This window comes from Panthera pardus, unplaced genomic scaffold (assembly GCF_024362965.1).
Source record: "Panthera pardus isolate Hobbes unplaced genomic scaffold, ASM2436296v1 HiC_scaffold_25, whole genome shotgun sequence".
In the NCBI taxonomy this organism is placed as follows: Eukaryota; Metazoa; Chordata; class Mammalia; order Carnivora; family Felidae; genus Panthera; species Panthera pardus.
In genome coordinates, this window is record NW_026526821.1 from 23,055,186 (window position 1) to 23,075,845 (window position 20,660).

General features: G+C 44.3%; 1 long non-coding RNA gene across 1 annotated transcript; it reads right to left on the reverse strand.

Annotated features, from left to right (window-relative positions):
- Positions 1-1,388: 1,388 nt before the first annotated feature.
- On the reverse strand, positions 1,389-20,650 carry LOC109272495 (uncharacterized). Its single transcript, XR_002082492.2, has 3 exons — positions 17,888-20,650; positions 17,160-17,333; positions 1,389-2,551 (listed from the first exon to the last, which is right to left on the reverse strand). It is a non-coding gene; the product is annotated as an uncharacterized LOC109272495 (long non-coding RNA).
- Between the last annotated feature and the right edge of the window lie 10 nt (positions 20,651-20,660).

Consider the following 20,660-nt stretch of genomic DNA (forward strand, 5'->3'; position numbering starts at 1 on the left):
ACCCAGGGATCTTGCAAAAAGGCAGATTCTGATCCAGCGAATCTAGGGCAGGGCCAAAGATTCTGCATTTCTAACATGTTTCCAGGTGATGCTAAGGCTGTTGATCCTCGGACCACATTTTGTGGAGCATCAGGAAAAATGCACAAGAATATCCATAGCAGCGTTGTTTGTAATAGCAGAAATCCTGACAACAATCCAGTTATCAATGGGCAAGAGAATGAATAGATAAATGAATTGTGGTACAGTCACACACGGCCCTCAAAACGAGTGAGTCACAACTACACTTTTTAACAACAACATAGGTGAATTCTCATCAATACAACATTTCGCTTTTTAAAAAGGCTAGACGCTGTTCTTATTTTAAAGTAAAATTGATAAGTTAAAAAATACATTGTGTAAGCATTTGTACATGTAATAAAATGAGAACAAAGAAACTGGGAAAATATATCCTCAGAATTCAGAATATTAGTGTCCTCAGGCAGAGAGCCGGGGCTTCGGGAAGGACCCTGGAAGAGGATGGAATGACTCAAACCAAATAGAGTCCATTTGGCAGCAGGTAACCTCCAGCCCTGGGTAATGACCAGCTCTGGTAATGACTAGATCCAGACAGCGACCACAGCTAGCTAATGATAAGACTCGGCTTGTGACCAAAGCAGATAATGTCCAGATCCATCACGACCAGATCTGGGGAGGCCTGGCCCTAGCGCCATTCTCCAAGGCAGTGGGGCATCTGGACAGCCCCTTGGGGAAAAGGGAGAGGGACGGGCCTCCCAGGGCCCCCGAAGCCAGGGAGGGTTGGCCTCCTCCTCACCCCACCCTACATCCCAAACCTTCTCCTAAACAGCCTTGGGGTCTGATGCCTCCTCCCCATTGCTCCATCTCAGCCGGCTCAGCCTCCACATCTCCTGACTCCACTGCTACTCCAGCCTCTTTCCATGGCTCCTGCTCCAGTCTACCCCCTCCCAAACCACCCTCCACCCCAGCCCTGTCTGTCTAGAAAGACAGACCTTTCTAGGACACGGATCTGGTGTCACCCCTGTGCTCAGAACCCTGCATGGGCTCCCTAACACTCGGGAAGGAAGTTTGAACCCCTCAGCCTGGTCTTTAAAACCCTTCACCGTTTGGTCTTTGCACCATTTCCTAATTCAATTCTGGTCAGACCCCAGGGCTCAGGTCCAGGCTCTGCAGTCTCTCCGGAGGACAAGCTGTGTGCAGGCCCTACTACCTGGGATGCCTCTTCCCCCACTGCTCACCTCTCTAAATCCAGCTCGATGTCTCTCACTCTGGGGAAACCTTCCCTGACTTCTGCACCCTACTCTCCGTTCCCAGTTTGTCACTTCCAAATACTTAATTTGTTTCCCTTTAGTATTACCAAGCATTTATTTGTTTATTTTTTCCGTCAGCTTTATTAAGGTATAATCGACAAACAAAAATTATATACATGTACAGGGTACATCCTGGTGTTTTGATATATGTGTACGTTGTGGAATGATCACCGCAATCAAGTTTATTAACATGCCCATCACCCCCACATAGTTCCCTTTTTTTCTTGTAGTGAGAACACTGAAGGTTTACCCTCTTCGCAAATTTCAAGTATGCAATACAGTATTGTTAACTCTAGACTCCCCAAGTGCTTTATGATGACCAAAACACTCTATGTCTCAAACACCTCATAGCAACTGTTGTTGGTGTCCACCTGGGACTCCGGCTTCAGCCATGGACACCGGTCAGCTCCCAGACACCGGTCCTTCCACTTTTCTGCCTGATGATGGCATTTTCTGAAGCCACAAGAGTTTGCTCTGCCCAAGCACAGGACAACTTGGAAAGGCAGAAGAGTGAATGCCCCCAGGAGCAACCTTCGGTCATGGTGGTCGGGAACCAATAGGTGAATGCCCAGCCTCCTTCAGGGAGAAGGTTCTGAGGTGTCCTCTCCACCATTTCTCAGAAGGTCCCCAGCAGGATGAGTTCTAGTAGCCGCTCACTAATGCACGTTTTATTGACATTCCCTCCTGCCCCGTCTCACTCTCCACCTGCTCTGCCTCCTACTTACTGGGATCACCTCCCAAAGAAACCCCCTGTGCTCCTCACTGTCTCGAGGTCTGCTTCTGGGGGAGGCCAAACTAAGCCACACCTGTTTGCTTCCATTTCTCCCATAAGACTGGAAATGGCTCCCTGAGGCCTGAGCCACATTGAGTTCACCTCAAATTCTGGCGTCCAACAGTCTGAATTCAAATCCTGACTGTGCTGATCTGTGTGACCTTGGCCAGGTCAGTCACTCGCTTGTACCCACAGGCTCAGCCAAAAGAAGTAGGAGATTCCCAGGCTGTTAATGAGATATATCCCAAGGTTGGGGAGAGGGAGCTATGTAGGACTTTTCCCTCTTCCTTCTTTCCTGTGTTTTCCAAATTTTTTGAGTGTTCATGTATTCCTTCACAGTGTGGAAGGAGTGTGGGCTCCAGAGTGAGCAGGCGTGGGTTCAGATCTTGGCTCTGTTACACACTGGCTGTGACTGGGAAAGTCACCCAACCTCACGGGGCCTCAGTTTCCACATCTGGAAAATGGACACAAGAATGAATACCTACTTTGCAAAATGGTTGTGACTTCTGTGATGGAAGCTTTTTGTAAACTGCACAGTGAATTGAGAGCCCGAGTTATTGTCATCCCTGGGGCTGGCATCAGGCCTGGCCTGGAGGAGGTGCCTGGAAAATGTTTGGAGAACAAAATGAGTGAAGCTGGTAGTGGAAACCCCAGGGTGTTCCTTATCCCATTCATTTGCTTGTTCATTCATTCAGTGTTCAGGACCCACTTGGGCCAAGCCCTGTGCTGGGCACCGAGGGTGCACAGTTGCAGAAAGAACATCTCTGGCCTCAGGTGACTTGCTGTCTTCAGGGGAGATCCAAGAAAACCCACCATTCTGGGGGCTTGGGGGGTTGCTGACTGAGTATCGAGGAAGTATGGGAAGGCTTCTGGGGAGAGGTAATGCCCGAGCTGTGCAGGACTTAACCTGATGAGCAAGGGGAAGACAGAAGGGGCATTCCAGCATGAGGGGACAGTGCACCAAGGTCTGAAGGCCAGACTGGGCCCACACAAGCCACTATGTGCAGCTCACTGGAGCTAAAGCCTCGAGAGTTCAAAGGTAAAGCCAGAAAGGTCAGCAGGTGCTGGATCATCGTGACCTTGAAGTCCTCTGAGGCGTCAAGCTTTTCAGTTGAAGGTGATGGAGATCTATGGAAAATGAAGACAAGAGTGGGAAAGAATCTTCGACTTTCTTTGTGAACCAGGACAATTCATTTTGCCTCTCAGAGCTCCAGTGTCCTCAGCTGTACAATGGGCGCATAAATACCACAATAGGGATGCTCTGAGGAGGACTTGAAGTATGCTCGTTGCCTGGCAGTGGAAGGTGTTCAGTGGATATGAATTAAATGAATGAATGAGTGAGTGAATGAATAAATAAGTTTCTGCCAGGATCAGGAGCATCCTGGTACCTTCACTCACGCTATCCTAAACTGGTGGACAGCTCCCAGACACGGGTGAGGGACCGTCTTTTCTGTCTTTTCTGAAGTCACAAGAGCTTGTTCTTCCCAAGCACAGGACAACTTGGAAATGCCCCCCACCCTCTAATCCTACCGTTTCCCTGCCCTGCCCCTTGCAGTAGGGCCTCCTATTCACCCACAGGCCAACAGACTAGAGGGCTGGGACTAGTTCTAGGGTCATGAAGTGAGTTAACTGCACAGACAGGTCCAGTGCTCTGTCCTTGCTCTGTGATGCCAGAAATGTCTTTTCTCTGGCCCGCAATATGGATGTGCCTCCAGGCCCTGCCCTGGTGCTTCCTGGGATGGGGAGGTGTGTGGGTTCCATTGTCTCCGTGAAGGGCCAGAACCGCCTGCCTCTGCCTCCCAGATGCCCGAGCCACCATCTGCTCCCACCCGAGCCCTCAGCTCTTTTCTTAAAATAATTCTTCTTGTTTCCTTGGAGACATCTCTCACATGGAAGAAAGGAAGGGAGAGAGGGAGGAAGGGAGGAGGACAGGTTGGGTCCCATTTCCTGAGTACCTACTGTGTGTCAGGCCTGACCCTCATCCCACTCCTTTGACATGGGGATCCCTTCTTCCCTTTTTGGGTGAGGTACTGAGGCTTGGAGACATGACATCACGTGCCCTAGATCTCAGAGGGAGTAAGAGCTGAGTCAGGATTCGAACCTGGCCCTGTAGGGCCCAAAAGCTAAAGCCTGTGTGACGTGAGGGAGAGGTGCATTTCGTATGGCCCTTGCCCCATGTCCAAGTGTCCAGGACACTGCCCATCCCCCCAAGTCATCCTCCCTTATTGATCAATTTAGAAAACGCTTATGGATACCTGTTGTATGTTAGGCCTCAGGCCAGACATGGGGCTGAAAGAGTGTCTCAGATGCAAACAGGAAAAACTCTTTTCCCTTGACACAGAGTGTGGGGGAAATGCGAGGGGCAGAAGGACCCCAAAAAATGACCACTTGCCTACTTATTTCCTGTGCATACACCAAAGACTCCAGAGGGACCATTTCAGTGGATCCTCCAAATACTCCAGCTTGTATGATTTAAGAGCCCCATTTTCAGAGAGGAAATTGAGGCCCAAAAAAGCAAATTCACTTCTCTCAGGATACATAGGGAGCAAGCGGTGGAACCAGGATAAAGTCCCAGACACAGAAGATAACTTGCTGGAATTGCCCCCACAGACCTAGACAGAGCGCTGCTGTGGGATATGGAAGGGTGTGATGGCTGGGATCCCAAGGACCCTCAAGTGAAGAGGAGAAAACAGAAGGATGTGGACTCATGGGTCTCAGCCTCTTTTTGGCCTCAGCCTTCTTGAGCCAGCTCTGAGGCTGATACTACCAGGGTTTCTGGATACCGCCAGCCCAAGCAGAGAGACAAACCCCACCTGCTTTAATATCTAGTGAATCCCACTCAAAGCATCTCACAAACATGCCTCATCCAGTGGGCATCTGGTCAACCCCAAGCACTTGTGTCCCCTACCCAAGTAGCCCGTCTGGCTGACTACACTAGTCCAAATCTTGGGTGTAGAGGCAACTTTCACATCTCATGGCTAAGCCTAGAACAGGAGAGCATATTTCCAAAGATTTCGGGCAGAAGTGTGGGATCACCATCAACACAACGCCTGTGTGCTACGTGCTACATAGATTACACCCTGCCTCTCATTTTCCACTCTGCAGTGCAGGTCTTTCTTCAGGGACTGTGGCAACCCCGCAGCAGACAGAGAAAGAGGGAATTCCAGGTAGAGGGACCTGCATGAACAAAATGAAGGGAACACAAGGGCTTCAGAGAAAAGCAAACAGCTGAGTGCAGGTGCATGGGGACAGCAGCAGAGCAGAGTCTGGAGCAGGGGTCCAATCAGGAAAGACCTTGAGTGGCAGGTGAACAGCTCAGCCTTCATCTGGGAGGCAGAGCGGTGCTATCACAGGGTTTAGGACACAGGGAAGATGTGATTGTGTATTGTTTCATGGTGGCCAGTGTGGAAGATGGCTTTCAAGGGGGTGTGAGATGGGAGGAGGCCACTGCCACTGTCCAGAGGAGAGATGATGAGCCTGGGCTAGGCTGGAGATATGGAAAGGGAGAGGAAGGGGATAGTTGGGAGAGAAGTCAAAGAGGCAGACACAGGAGTTGCTAACCGATCCGGATGGGGGCAAGGTAAGGGGAAAAGGAAAAATGAGACTCTGGTTTCTAGTGTGGGTGGCTGGTAGGGCCGCCCTTGTGATGGCAGATCTGGGCAAAGGACAAAGGAGAGGAGGGTCCGCCTGGGGATCTGAGTCATATGAGGTATCTACAGGACACATGGTGCTGCCCCTCATGTGGGCTCCATGGCCCACAGTTTTCAGAGGTGTCCATCCGCAGACTCCATTGAACCTCTGAACGATCCTGTGAGGTCAACACCATTATTCTCAGAGTGCAGGTTCAAGGCTCAGAGACTGACGGTGACTGATCCAAGGGCTCACGGAGTGAGGGACGGAGCTAGGTTTTCTTCAAGACCAACACTCTTCTCGTGCACTCAAGGAGACTCCTGGTCACACAGAGGCTTGTAAGAAGACGTCCAGGAAAATGGGCAACCAGGAGAGAGGCTGAAGCCGGAGACAGAACGATTAAAGGCAGGGATTAGACAAGGTCATTCATAGAGATGACATCGGGAGATGGGACAATCACCTGAGCAGAACCTCAAGAATCAGCAGGCTTCGAGTTGAGTCTAAAAGGATGTAAGCAGAGAAACAGAAGGAAAACCAAGAGGGTGCAGGCGGCAGAGCTGGGGAAGACCATGCTTCCAGAAGAAGAATGTGGCCGACAGTGTTAGGAAATGACTGTTTTTCCTGAGCTGCTCGTACCCGGGGCCTATGGCAAGGCTCCAAGGAGACAATGAAGGCACTTCGAAGCTGTCGAGCACTGGACACAGGCCAAGGGTAATTGTTCTGGTCCTGACTCTGCCACCATCTCCTCCAGGTGACCTTGGACAAATTCCTTTCCCTCTCTAGACCCCTGTTTCTCCCCCTGTCCAATAAGAGGTTTCCAGCTCTGGAAGCATTCCTTTATCCATTCTATTAGTTCAAGAAATATTTACTGAGAAACTGCTATGTGCCAGACACGTTCTAGGAATTTGGGAGACTTCAGTAAACAACATAGATAAAGATCCAGCCCTCCAAGAGCTTTCAGCTAGCAGAGGGAACTGGTCAATTAACCAAAAAACAACAACAACAAAAAAACCCTTACACACAATAAAAAAGTAAATGACACAATTCGTTAGGTGGTTATAAGTTCTATGAAAAAAAGGGAAAAGTTGGATCAGGGTAAGAAGAGTAGGGGGTTGCTAAAGTTGGTGCAGATTATCAATTTTAAAGTCTTTTAATGTTTATTTATTTTTGAGAGAAAGAGAGAGAGAGGGTGAGCAGGGGAGAGGCAGAGAGAGAGAGAGAGAGAGAGAGAGAGAATCTGAAGCAGGCTCCAGGCTCTGAGCTGTCAGCACTGAGCCTGACACGGGGCTCGAACCCACAAACCGTGAGATCATGACTTGTGCCAAAGTCAGACGCTTAACCAACTGAGCCACCTAGGCGCCCCAGATTATTAATTTTAAAATAGGGCAGCCAGATAGCACCGAGAAGGTAATATATGAGGAAGAGAGTGAAGGAGACATGACACCCCTGCAGATACCTGGGGGAAAGCATTCCAGCGGAGGGAGCAGCCAGTGCAAAGGTTCTAACGTGAGAGACGCTAAGATGTTCCCACTATAAAACATCCAAAAATGTTGGATTAAAAATATATATATGGAAATGCACAAGTCTTACAGGCCAGAAACAAATTAAGAATGTGAAAGCAAGAAGATAAACCTGCCCGGAAGCTGTGGGTGCTGTGCGGACACGTACAGCTCAGGTAACACAGTCTATGACCCATGTAAGACTGAGAGCCAAAACAGGCAGGGGTCATTCTGCAAAAATTATAGATTTGGGAAGGGCTATAACACTGAAAAAAAGGGTGAATTAAAAAAAAAAATCCTACTTCATAGAAGCAGGCAGCAAAGAAAATTGTCTGTTTCAGCCTGGCATTTTACAGAAAAATCTCCCCTGAGAAGGTATGGTCATTGACTGGCCCCCACATGGGTTTTAGGCCTGAATTGTAAGTATTGATGAGGTACCGAAAAAATTCAAGCTGAGAACTTCAATTTAAGGTGGACTCCAAGAAGGGCACCTGGATGGCTCAGTCGGTTGAGCATTGGACTTCAGCTCAGGTCATGATCTCGTGGTTCGTGGGTTCAAGCCCTGCGTCAGGCTCTATGCTGACAGCTCAGAGCCTGGAGCCTGTTTCAGATTCTGTGTCTCCCTCTCTTTCTGCCCTTTCTCCACTTGTTCTCTCTCTCTCTCTCTCAAAAATAAATAAACATTAAAAAAAATTTTTTTAATAAAAATTAAAGTGGACCCTGGGTGGAACCTGGGTGGCTCAGTCAGCTGAGCACCAGACTTCAGCTCAAGTCATGATCTCACAGTTTGTGACTTTGAGCCCCACATTGGGCTCACCACTGTCAGTGCAGATCCTGCTTTGGATCTTCTGTCCCTATCTCTCTCTACCCCTCCCCCGCTTGCATGTGCTCTCTCTCTCTCAAATAAATAAATAAAACATTTACATAAATAAATAAATATAAATTTTTTAAAAAGTGGATTCCAAAATTAACAAATCCAAAAGTTAGTTCTCTGAAAAAAGATCAAGAAGAGAAATAGAAAGGTAACACGAAGCAGATAACACAAGTTACCAACATCAGGAGTGAATAAAGGAATAAAGGACAGATGCTACAGACGTTTAAAAGGTAACAAGAGAATATAACACTTCCATGTCAAAAATTGGATAATTTCATTGAAATGGACAAATTCCTTGAAAAACATTACTTATCAAAACAGATACAAGAAGAAATGAAAGTTTTAAATAATCCTATATATATTAAAGAAATTTAATCTGTAACTTAAAACCTTCCCATAAAGGAAACTCTAAGCCCAAGTGATTTCACTGGTGAATCCTTTTAAATGTTTAGAGAATAAAAACATCAATCCTACAAATTATTCTAGAAATTAGGAAAGGAGGGAATATGTCCCAACTTGTGATTTCAGCCTAAACCTGTTACCAAATTCTAAGAAGGAAAGTTGTAAGCCAATACCTCCATGAATGTAAAAATACTAAATACTGTAATAATAATACTAAATGCTATAATATTAATACTAAATACTACCTGGTGGTATATAGCATAGAACATCATGACCCAACGCAACTTATTCTACAAACACAAAGTTGGTTTGATTCAAAAATCTATCAATATAACTCTCTTTAACAGGTTTTTAAAAAATGATCATCTCAAAAGATGTGGAAAATATATTTCAAAGTCAACAACCATTCATAATAAAAACTCTCGGTCAACTAGGAATAGAGGATATCTTCATTAATCTTATCAAGGGCATCTGGAAAGCACCATAGCTAACATCATACTTACCGGTGAAAATTTGAATGCTTTCTTATTTAGATTAACCGTCCACTATCATTATTGTTTATTCAACATCACAAGCTAGCCAGAGCTACAAGGCAAGGGGGAAATGTACGAAATTGAAACAGAAAAGTAAAAATGTCATTATTTACAGATGACATATTGTACATGTAGAAAATCCAAAAGAATCTACAAACTATTAGAATTAATAAGTGAATTTAGCAAGGTCTGTATATACAAAATCAATGTTCAAAAATTAATTATATTTGCATATATGAGCAACAATTAAAAATAAAATTTTAATGGGGTGCCTAGGTGGCTCAGTCAGTTAAGCGTCCAACTTTGGCTCAGGTCATGATCTCACAGTTGTAAGTTTGAGCCCCATGTTGGGCTCTGTGCTGACAGCTTAGAGTCTGGAGCTTGCTTCAGATTCCGTGTTTCCCTCTTTCTCTGTCCCTTCCCCACTCGGGGTCTGTCTGTCTGTCTGTCTGTCTGTCTCTCTCTCTCAAAAATAAATAAACATTTAAAAAATAAATAAAATAAAATAAAAATTTAATAATACCATTGCAATAACACCAAAACTCATTAAATACTGAGGAATAACTCTAATAAAAAATGGGTGGGGCACCTGGGTAGCTCAGTCGGTTAAGTGTAGGACTTCAGCTCAGGTCATGATCTCACAGTCCAAGAGTTCAAGTCCTGCATCAGGCTGTGTGCTGACAGCTCAGAGCCTGGAGCCTGCTTTGGATTCCGTGTCTCCCCCTCTCTCTGCCCCTCCCCTGCTCATGCTCTGTCTCTCTGTCTCAAAAATAAATAAAAACATTTAACAAAATGGGCAAGTCTTCTACACTGAAAACGACAAAACCTTGTAGACAAAAATTAAATTAGACCTTAACAAATGGAGAGATATACTATGTTCTTAGATTGGAAGACTCACTATTTGAGAGGTGTCAGTTCTCCCCACGTAGATCTATAGATCCCAATCCCAATCAAAATCCTCTGGACAATTTGATAATCTCATTCTGAAACTTACATGAAAATTCAAAGGACTTTCAATTGTCGAGGTTATATTAAAGGATAATAAAGATGTAGCACTGGGGTGCCTGGGTGGCTCAGTGGGTTGAGTATCTGACTCTTGATTTCAAGCTCAGGTTATGGTTCCAGGGTTGTGGGATCAAGCCCCTCATTGGGCTCTGCACTGAGCATGCAGCCTGCTTAAGATTCTCTTTTTCTCCCTCTGCCCCTCTCCCCTGCTTATGCTCGCAGTCTCTCTCTCACAAAAAAATGAATGAATGAGTGAATGAATGAATGAATAAACAAACAAATAAATATTTAAAAATAAAGCTGTAGGACTAACAATACTAGATTTTAGGGTATATTGAAAACTATAGCTCAGAGGACTAGGACCTAGAATGTACAAAGAACTCTCAAAACTCAACAGCAAAAAATATTCAATCAGAAATAAACCCACATAAATAGAGTCAACTAATCTTTGAAAAAGGAGCAAAGGCAATACAATGAAGTGAAGATAGTATTTTCAACAAATGGTGCTGGAACAACTGCACATCCATATGCAAAAAAAAAAAAAAAAAAAAAGAATCTAGGCATGGTCCTTAAACCTTTCACAAAAATTAACTTTCAAAAGACACATATGATGAAGGACTATTATCTAAAATATACAAAAACTCTTAAAACTCAACAGTATGAAAATGAACAGCCTAATTAAAAAATGGTCAAAAGACCGGGGCGCCTGGGTGGCGCAGTCGGTTAAGCATCCGACTTCAGCCAGGTCACGATCTCGCGGTCCGTGAGTTCGAGCCCCGCGTCGGGCTCTGGGCTGATGGCTCGGAGCCTGGAGCCTGTTTCCGATTCTGTGTCTCCCTCTCTCTCTGCCCCTCCCCGTTCATGCTCTGTCTCTCTCTGTCCCAAAAATAAATAAAAAACGTTGAAAAAAAAAAATTTTAAAAAAATGGTCAAAAGACCAAAGAAGATAGACAGATAGAAAGTAAGCATTTGAAAAGATGTTCAGCATCATTTGTCACTAGGGAATTGCTAATTAGAACAAGGTATCTCTACCCACTGATTAAAATGGCCACAACCCCAAACATGGAAATCACCAAACGCTGGTGAGAACACAGGGCAACAGGCACTTCTCGTTTCATTGCTAGCGGGAATGCAAAATGGTACAGCCACTTTGGAAGACAGTTTCTTACTAAACTAAGCATACTCTTAAACTGTATGATCCAGCAATTATGCTCCTTGGCATTTACTTAAATAAACTGAAAACTTAGGTCCACACAAACACTTGTATATGGATGTTCATGGCAGCTTTATTCATAATTGCCCAAACTGGGAAACAACCAAGATGTCCTTCAGTAGGTGAATGGATAGATAAACCGTGGTCCTTCAGGCAGTGGAATATTTTTCAGTGCAAAAAGGAAATGAGCTGTCAAGCCATGAAAAGGCATGATTGAAACTTAAGTGAATATTACTAAGTGATAGAAGCCAATCTAAAAGGACTTCATAGTGTATAATTCCAACTGGTGACATTCTGGAAAAGGCAAAACTAGGGAGACAGTAAAAAGGATCAGTGGTTGCCAGGGGTTGGGGGGAGGAAGAGATGAACAGGCAGAGTAGAGAGGGTTTTTATAGCAGTTAAGCCATTCTGCATGATGCTATAATGGTGGGTGCATGCCATACATCTGTCCAAACCCACAGAACGTACAACACCAGGAGTAAATCCTAATGTAAACTATGGGCTTTAGGCAATGATGATGTGTCAAGACAGATTCATAGATTTTAACAAGCCATTCTGTATAATTACACCACTCTGCTGGAGAATTTTGATAGTAGGGAAGGCTGTCTAAATGTTGGGGCAGCAGGTATATAGAAACTCTCTGTACTTTTCACTCAATCTTGCTGTGAATCTAAAACTGCTCTAAAAACTAAAGTCTTTACTTAAAACAAATCTAAACACACTATTACCATATAATCCAGAAATTGCACTCTTGGTCATTTATCCAAGAGATACAAAAACTTAAGTTCACACAAAAACTTATACATGAATGTCCACAGCAACTGTGCCAATAGTAGCTGAATGCTGGAAGCAACTCAGATCTTCACTGGGTAGATTGTCAAACAAACTATGTACATCCACACTATGGAATATACACCTCAGTAATAAGAAGGAAGGAAATATTGATATCATGGCAACTTGGGTGAATCTCAAGGGAATTTATGCAGAAAGAAAGAAGCCAATCCTAAAAAGTTACATAGTATGCAATTCTGTTATATAATTTTTTTTGAAATGACGAAATTATAGACATGGAGGACAGATTAGCCAGGGGTTAGGGATGATCCACGTGGTGGGGGAGAAAATGTGGGATGGAGGTGGGTATGGCTACAAAAGGGAAACACAGGGGATTCTTGTGGTAATGAAACTGTTCTGTATCTTGACTCGTGGTGGATACATGAACCTACCTGTGTGACAAAATTGAACAGAACTAAACACACACACACACGCACATACACACAAATGAGTACAAGTAAAACTGGGGAATTCTAAATAAGATTGGTAGATTGTATCTATATCAATATCCTGGTTGTGATATTGCACTCTAGTTTTGCAAGATGTTATCATTGGGAAAAACAGGGTAAAGAGCACATGGGCTCTCTGTTATTTCTTACAACTGTATGGGAATCTACAATTATCTCAAAATTAAAAGTTTAATTACTTCACAGTACACACAAATGTCAAATCATTATGTTGTACACCTGAAACTAATATGATTATATCTCAATTAAAGGGTGAATTAAAAAACCTTAATTAATAGAATCAGCTAATTTAAAAAAATAGTAATTAAAAAAATTTTAATGTTTATTCATTCTTTTGAGAGACAGAGTGCAAGTGGGGAAGGGGCAGCAAGAGAGGGAGACACAGACTCCGAAGCAGGATCCAGGCTCTGAGCTGTGAAGAACAGTGCCTGACTCAGGGCTTAAACCCACAAATCGTGAGATCATTACCTGAGCTGCAGTCAGAAGCTTAACCAACTGAGCCACCCAGGCGCCCCTAAAAAATAATAATTGAGACAGTGTGGGATCAGTGCACTGATAAACAAATAGATCAGGAGTACAGAACAGAGAATCCAAAAACAGATCTATGCATATTTGATCACCTAGCTAATGATATGCTCTTGAAATTCAGGGAAAGAATACATATTTTTGTAGTTTTAAATAAAAAGTGTATTTAAAAGGTATTTATTTTGTATTTTTCTATTTTCAATAAATAGTGCAGTCAAAACTGGATATCCACATGAAGAAAAAGAATGTTGATCCTTATCTCACATCATTCACAAAAATTAATTCAAGATAGAAGATCATATATCTGTACATGGAAACTAAAAACAATAAAAGTTCTAAAGAAAATATTAATAAATATGTTCATTTCTTAAAAACTTCTTAGAAGAACGATAAATTAGATTTCATTAAAAGTAAACTCTTCAGGGAGCCTGGGTGGTTCAGTCTGTTGAGCACCCAACTCTTGATTCCAGCTCAGGTCGTGAGATCCTGATCCCAGGGTGGTGAGATCAAGTCCCATGTCAGGCTCTGCACTAAGTGTGGAGCCTACTTGGGATTCTCTCCCTCTCCCTCTGCACCTCCCCTGCTCATGCATACCTTCTCTCTCACTTTCTTTCTCTCTCTCTCTCTAAAAAAAGGGGGGGGGCATTCTTCATTTAGGAGATGTGAAAGGTAGGCCTCAGATTGGGAGAAGGTACATTTTGAATATATGCATACAACTAAGGGTTCATATCCAGAACATACAAAGAGTTCCTAAGAATCAATAAGAAATAGACACCCCAAGTTAAAAAATAAAACATATCAGAACAGTTGAATGATGAAGGCCTCGCAAGAGGGGCCACTGGCCTGTTCACACCTCAAAGGCTCACCCAGGACCCCAAACCCCCTGGGCAGGAGGACTCCCCTTGGTTCTGGGCAGCACAGGGCCTGAGCTCCATCACAGCTTCCCCTGCCCTCAGCAAGAGAAAATGGATTTAAATCATGGTGCTCCAAACAGGCTCTAGAGGAAAAAAGACTGAAGAAACTGGGTCTGAGATAGCTCACAGTGGTGGATTTCAAATTATTGTCAGGATTGGGGGAGGTCTGGGATTGGATATTTCTCAGGAAGGTGCAGGATTTCCTGAAGGAGGGGATTGATCTTGGGCCTGAGCGCCACTGGCCAAGCAACTTCCCTAACCAGCCACTGTGGGCACAGACTATCAAGGTGGAAAGATGAGAGAACACCCCCGGGGAACCAAGTGTGGGCAATGTTAGTTCCTCTTGTTGCCACTACAGACTGTCTGCCCTACACCCACCAACACTGACTGATCCCAGACACTTGATGCAATTGGGGGTTCCAGCACTTCAGAGACAATTCCCAGGAATTCCATTGTTTGTAACCTCAGTTTTCATGATCATATGAGGAAACTGAAGCACAGAGGGATTTAAGATGACTTGTCCCAAATCGAAGAGAAAGTAAGTGGCAGAGCCAAGAATCTAATCTAAGCAACCTGACTCCAGAGCCTTCTATGGAATGAACAATGTGATCTCTGAGTTCACTAACTCTAGAAGTCATGCTTTGAAAGATTCTATTTCCTGGGGCACCTGGGTGGCTCAGTTGGTTAAGCATCTGACTGGCTCAGATCGTGATCTCACGGTTCGTGAGTTCGAGCCTGCGTCGGGCTCTGTGCTGACAGCTGAGAGCCTGGAGCCTGCTTCAGACTCTGTGTCTCCCTCTCTCTGCCCCTCCCCCGCTCATGCTCTGTCTCTCTGTCTCTCAAAAATGAATAAACGTTAAAAAAAAAAAAAACTTTCAAAGATTCTATTCCATAGCAGTGCTAAAATAAAAATAAAGGAAAGTGGACAAGTAGTGGGAAATTTCTTGAATTTTGAGCTGCAGACTCCCAGGACTAAAAGAGATCTTGGGGGTCAGTTAGCTCAGACCACTGTTTACTGCTGTGCACACAAGTTCAAGAGGATTTCCTGATGTCCCCCCAACAGCATCAACGTATCTGCAAGTAGTGGACTAGAAGCAGATACAGATGCACATCATTTAAGTGGAATGTGAGGATCCAAAGAGCTCTGTAAACTGAAAGTTCTTTCACGGTTAATTGCTGGTTGGCTCATTTGCAGGCAAAAAATCTGACCTCAACTGACGTGAGGCTGTTGTATACCAATAAGTGTGATTATTTACATATTTTGCTGCAGATATATCAATTAGTTTCATTAGAGATACTACTCCGGACTCAGTAGTGTCCCAGAGTTGGTACATACTGACTCATGGGAGCTGTTTGTTAAATATTTGGGAATTTTGTAAGCCATCCAGGTGGTAGCTTGAAATGAGATGTGGCTGGAGTATTTACACCATGGAAATCAGAAAATGCCACAAATCAGGCTTAGAAAAACTTTCTGAGCATCAGTTTACCAGAGCACCACTGCCCTACACTCTGCAGGAGGTGTTACATAATGTGGAGTACATACCACTTTATTTTTCCAGTAAATTCCAATTAATTCTAAGTTCCAAAAAAGGGGGGCAACAGATGTGAACATGGACCAAACAGGATATCAAGATAGCCAGTAAACATAATAGGTGTTCTACATCATTAATCATCATGAAAATACAAATTAAGGCACAGTGAAACACCACTACATCCCCACCAAAATAGCAAAAATAGCAAAAAAACCACACACAATGCTAAGTGCTGGTGAGGGTGTACAGCACCTGGAACTCTCATATCTGGCTTGTGGGAGAGTAAATTGGTAAATTTAGTATCTCCTAAAGCTAAACATCCACATACTCCATCACCTGAGAATTTTACTCCTGGATATTTACCCAATAAAAATAAGTGTTTATGCTTAGCAAAAGTAATATACAAGAATGTTCATAGCTTCACTCATAATGGCACCAAACTGGAAACAACCCAAATGTCCATAAATAGGAGAATGGATAAATGAATTGTGGTATATTAATATAATGGAAAACTATACAAATTATCACCATATACAATAACATAAATGAATCACATGTTACATCCAGATAAGGAATCCTGCATTATTCCACTGTATAAAGTCTCACAACTAATCAGAATATTGTTTCCCTCAAAAGTGTTGTAGACTTTACTTTTCATAGGAAATAGTTCAATTTTTGAAAGTATAAAAAATACAAAATAAATTCTGTGGTACTCCGGATGCTCAACAGAAGCAAAACCAAACCCTCCTTGGAAGAAAACATTCTTATTCTAGCCATCAGTGAATTTTCACGGATACAGTCCAACTGACAACTAAAAAATTTCAAAGCATTCAAAAAACATGCCACCTGGAGCAAGACAGAAGAAACATCAGATAACAGAATCAGATCCCCAAAGATTTCAAATATTTGTATTATCAGATTGAAATTATAAAATAAATACACTTCTGATGTTTAGAGAAATACAGAGGAAGTTGAAAACACAAATAAGGAACAAGAGACTCTCCAAAAAGAACAGGTAGATTTGAAAGACAATGAAGTCAAACTTCCAGAAATGAAAATGTAATAAAATTGAAATTCAAAAATTTTTGGAAAGTTTCAATAGCAGTTTAGCCTCAGATGAAGAGAAAAAAAAATATGACCTAGAACCTGAAGAAATTATCCAGAATATAGCAGAGAGAGGAGAGAGAGAGGCAGAGGGAAGAGGGAAAATATGAGGCACAGAGGACACACTGAGAAGGTATAACAAATGAATAGAGTTCCAAGAAGAGAAAATAGAAGAAGGGAGGGAGAAAAAGTATTTGAAGAATTTTCCAGGCCTGATGAAAGGCATGAGTCTTCAGATTTAGGAGTCATGATAAGTCCAGGATGGATAGAAACACAAACACACAAAAAACCAGCCTAGATGTCCCATAGTCCAACTGCAGCCACCTATGACAAAGAGAAGATCTTAACAACTATGTGTCCAATGAGGAGACCTTTCCAGTACCAGGTATGCTTCATAGGACCCAGAAGCTACCCTTCCAGCTAACACCTGAGAGGGGTCATTTGTCACTTTGACTTAGAGCCTTTGTGAGGCTCTAACCGAACAATAGATTTCAAACCCAAAGTGGAAATGTGCCCAATAACTGGGCCCTCACCTGGTGGGGAAAGGTGTTCACTCTCTCCAGGGCTATTTTCTATAAAGACTTTTCCTTGGCAGCCACACCTTCTAGAAATCACTGGAGGCTGAGTGGCACTCAGCCTTCCCACTCGTCTCCATGCTTCTAGACTCTTCCTTTCCTGTCCATTCTTCATGTAGGGGCCAGAGTGATCTATTCAAAACACAACTCTGATTCTTACACTTGTTTGCCTTTCTTCAATGCACACCCACCTCCCCCAACACCCTGCACCTGCAGAATGAAGTCCAAGCTTCCTTAACTGGCAGTCGAGGCCCTTAGGATCCAGCCCTGATGAAGTTTCTAGACTCATCTACCTCCCTCCACTTCTGCCTACCCACCCTACTCTGCCTTTTCTCAAGGCCCTGTGTTCTTTAATATCTCTGAATAATGTGCTGTTTCTTCCCTCTGCCTGGCAGGCCCCTCTCCCTCTTGAGTGTCTTGAAATTTTAAGCTCATCCTTTTAGATTTTGTTTAAATGTCATACAGTCACAAAGACCTCCCTGATGTTCTTCCTATCCCAACACCAGTGGGATGCTTCTGCAATTTTATTTTATTTTAATAGAATAAAATATTTTTATTACTGAATTTTATTTTAATAAAGTCATGGTATTTTTCATATTACACTGTAATGATCTGTTGTTTACGTGTCTGTCCTGTTGCACTTGCCATACGCTGTAAGCATATTGAGGTCAGGGACCAGGTCTTACCATATCTGTGTCACCAGGAATCTGCCAGGGCCTCATAGTGGGGTGGATCCCATCCCATGCAGAAGGTAGAAAAGTGAGCATGAAAGGTGAAACATGCATAGCTAAACCTGACCTATGATTCGTGAGTTCGAACTCAGAGTCTGGCTCTGTGCTGACAGCACAGAACCTGATTGGGATTCAATGTCTCCCTCTCACTGCCCCTATACCCCCAGCCCCCCACTCTCATTCTCTCCCTCAAAAAACAATTGCCCCACGAGATCCAATATATTGTCCCTGAAATGCAGCATTCGTGGTTTTGCATTCACCAACCTATTTAGTAACATGTTCCTATAGAATGATTTGGAAAGTCACATGGCTCAGCTCATACTCCCTGAGGGACACACACCCACTGCCTGGAATGGCAGGTGGAGTCAACTGTGCTTTTAAAATTAGTTTTCTCTCCCTCTATCTTGCTCAGAATATGGTTGAATTCATGTAAGATAAATGTGCACATAATTCACCTACACAGCTGAATAAATGAAAGGACAGACAGATGAAAGAGGGGGTAGGGGGGTCAATTTGTGAGTGCATGGCTGAATAACAATAACAATAGCACTAATGCCAATCATAATAGGTGATATTTATTGTGCACTTAATATGTGCTGGGCACTCCCCTAGACACTTTATGTTTATTAATCCATTGAATCTTCAAACAACCCTATGAAGTTTATACTATCACCCTAATTTTACAGGTGAGGAAATTGAGTCATAGTGAAAGTGAATGAGATATAGAGGTGGATGGATGGATGGATGTGTAAGGTGGCTGGACTGATGGAGGGGTAGTAGACAAACAAATAAAATAATACCTGTTCTTTTGTGCCAGATTGAGCCCTGCCTTGCTATCTCCAGCCTTGGTGCCTGGACCTCAAAGGTCAACCTCAATCTAAGCTCTTTGTTCTCTGACCCCCTCAGACTACGACCCCCCATCCTGCGTTCACAATGCTGCCTTTGCCTCCACTTAGCACAGCCTCTCACCCAATGGTCTACTAGTTTAGACAGCCAAACCCATCTACTCCTTTCAGGAGCAGATTATACATAGAGCAGATTATGTGGCAAAGATGGCCACAACAGGGTCTGCAATTCCCCATGCTGTCCCATCGAGAGGTGAGGTCTGTGTTCCTTCCCCTTGAACCTGGGTGGGCCTGGGACTATTGCAGAAGTGAGGCAAGGCTAATTTCCAAGGGTAGGTCATAAAGGGTGACACAACATCCACCTGGCCCTCCTGGGATGCTTGCTCTCAGAACCCAGCCACCATGCTGTGAGGAAGCCCAATCTAGTGCAGGGAGAGAGGGCACAGAAAAGCCATGTGTAGTTGTTCTGGCTGAGAGCCCCACTGAGGTCCCAGCTGATAGCCAGCATCAACTGCCAGACATGTGAGTGAAGACACTCCAGATGATTCCAGCCGCCGGCTGTTGAGTCACCTCTAGTTACGGAGGTGAAGACCCTAGACATCACAAAGCTGGCATACCCACTGTGCCCTGTCTATATTCTTGACCTACAGACTGTGAGCAAAATAAAATGGTTAGTTTGTGCCACTAAGTTCTGGGGTGGTTTGTTTTGCAGTAATAGTAACCTGAACATCCTCCCCCATCCCTGCACCAGCCAGGCCCTGCCTTGACATTCCTAGGGAAGGTTGGGGGGGGGGGTGGCGCCTGAGCCCCGGGCTGCAACTGAATCCTGTGTCAGCTGCCTCCGAGGCCTGTGGGCACGGGGAGCAGGCCTCTACCAAGCTCTCCTCCCCCGACTCTTCAGGGTGGAATGAGGTCAGCTTCCAGGTGTCCCGGATTCCCTGCAGACAGGGGTCAAGACCAGGCTGGGGCCCCTGCTGATGAGGCAGGGCCTCGGCGCAGGAGCTTGACCCCAGCAAAAGCTTGTTCTGGCTCCATCTGAGCCTGGCCTGGTTTGCTTCCAGGTTTTGTTCTTTTAAAAACTGGTTCACTCAGTGGGTATTTAAGACAAAAACCACAGACCTTGGTCTGATTTAAGGGGAAAAAATAGTATTGGGGTCCGGGAATCTGACAGACCTAGGCTGAACCCCAGCTCTGCCACTTGCCAGCCGTGTGGTCTGGTAAATTACATCACCTTTCTGGGCATTGTCTGTGTAGTGGGGATAAGAACAGCTGCCACCTCCCGGGTTTGTTATGAGAGGAGATGAGCTGAACTACGGGAGCGCCCTACTCAGTGCCTGGCACACAGCAGGAGCCCAATAAATGCCAGTTGCCTTTCCTCATTTCTGAGGGGAATGTGGCTCTCTTTCATCCACCAGGCCTAACACAGAGGCTTGTATACCCAAAGTGCTCAATAAATATATCCTAAATGAATGGATGAATTTCTCGGCTCATCTCTAACCTCTACCCACGCGTTGACACATTTCTCTTTCCCAATAGACACTGACCCCCTTAGGGCAAGGGCAAGGACACCCATTCTTATTCACCTTTCTTTATCCTTTTGCCTCCTCAGCATACAGCAGGTGCTTAGTCAGTGACTACTAAAACAAATAAGTGCCCCCTTGGTTCAGCAGAGTCCTCAGTTCAGGATTTGCATCGGGTTCCTGACGAGGGTTGAGGTGAAGCTGCCACAAGGCAGAGCTCTCTGCCACCTGGTTTCCATCTACCATCAGCCTCTACTTACCAGAACCATCTGCTGACCAGCGCTTCCCTACCTAGAGCCTCAGCCCGCTGTATTTTGGTCATCACAGCCCACACGGTAGATGCACTCCCAAGGCTGTATGCAG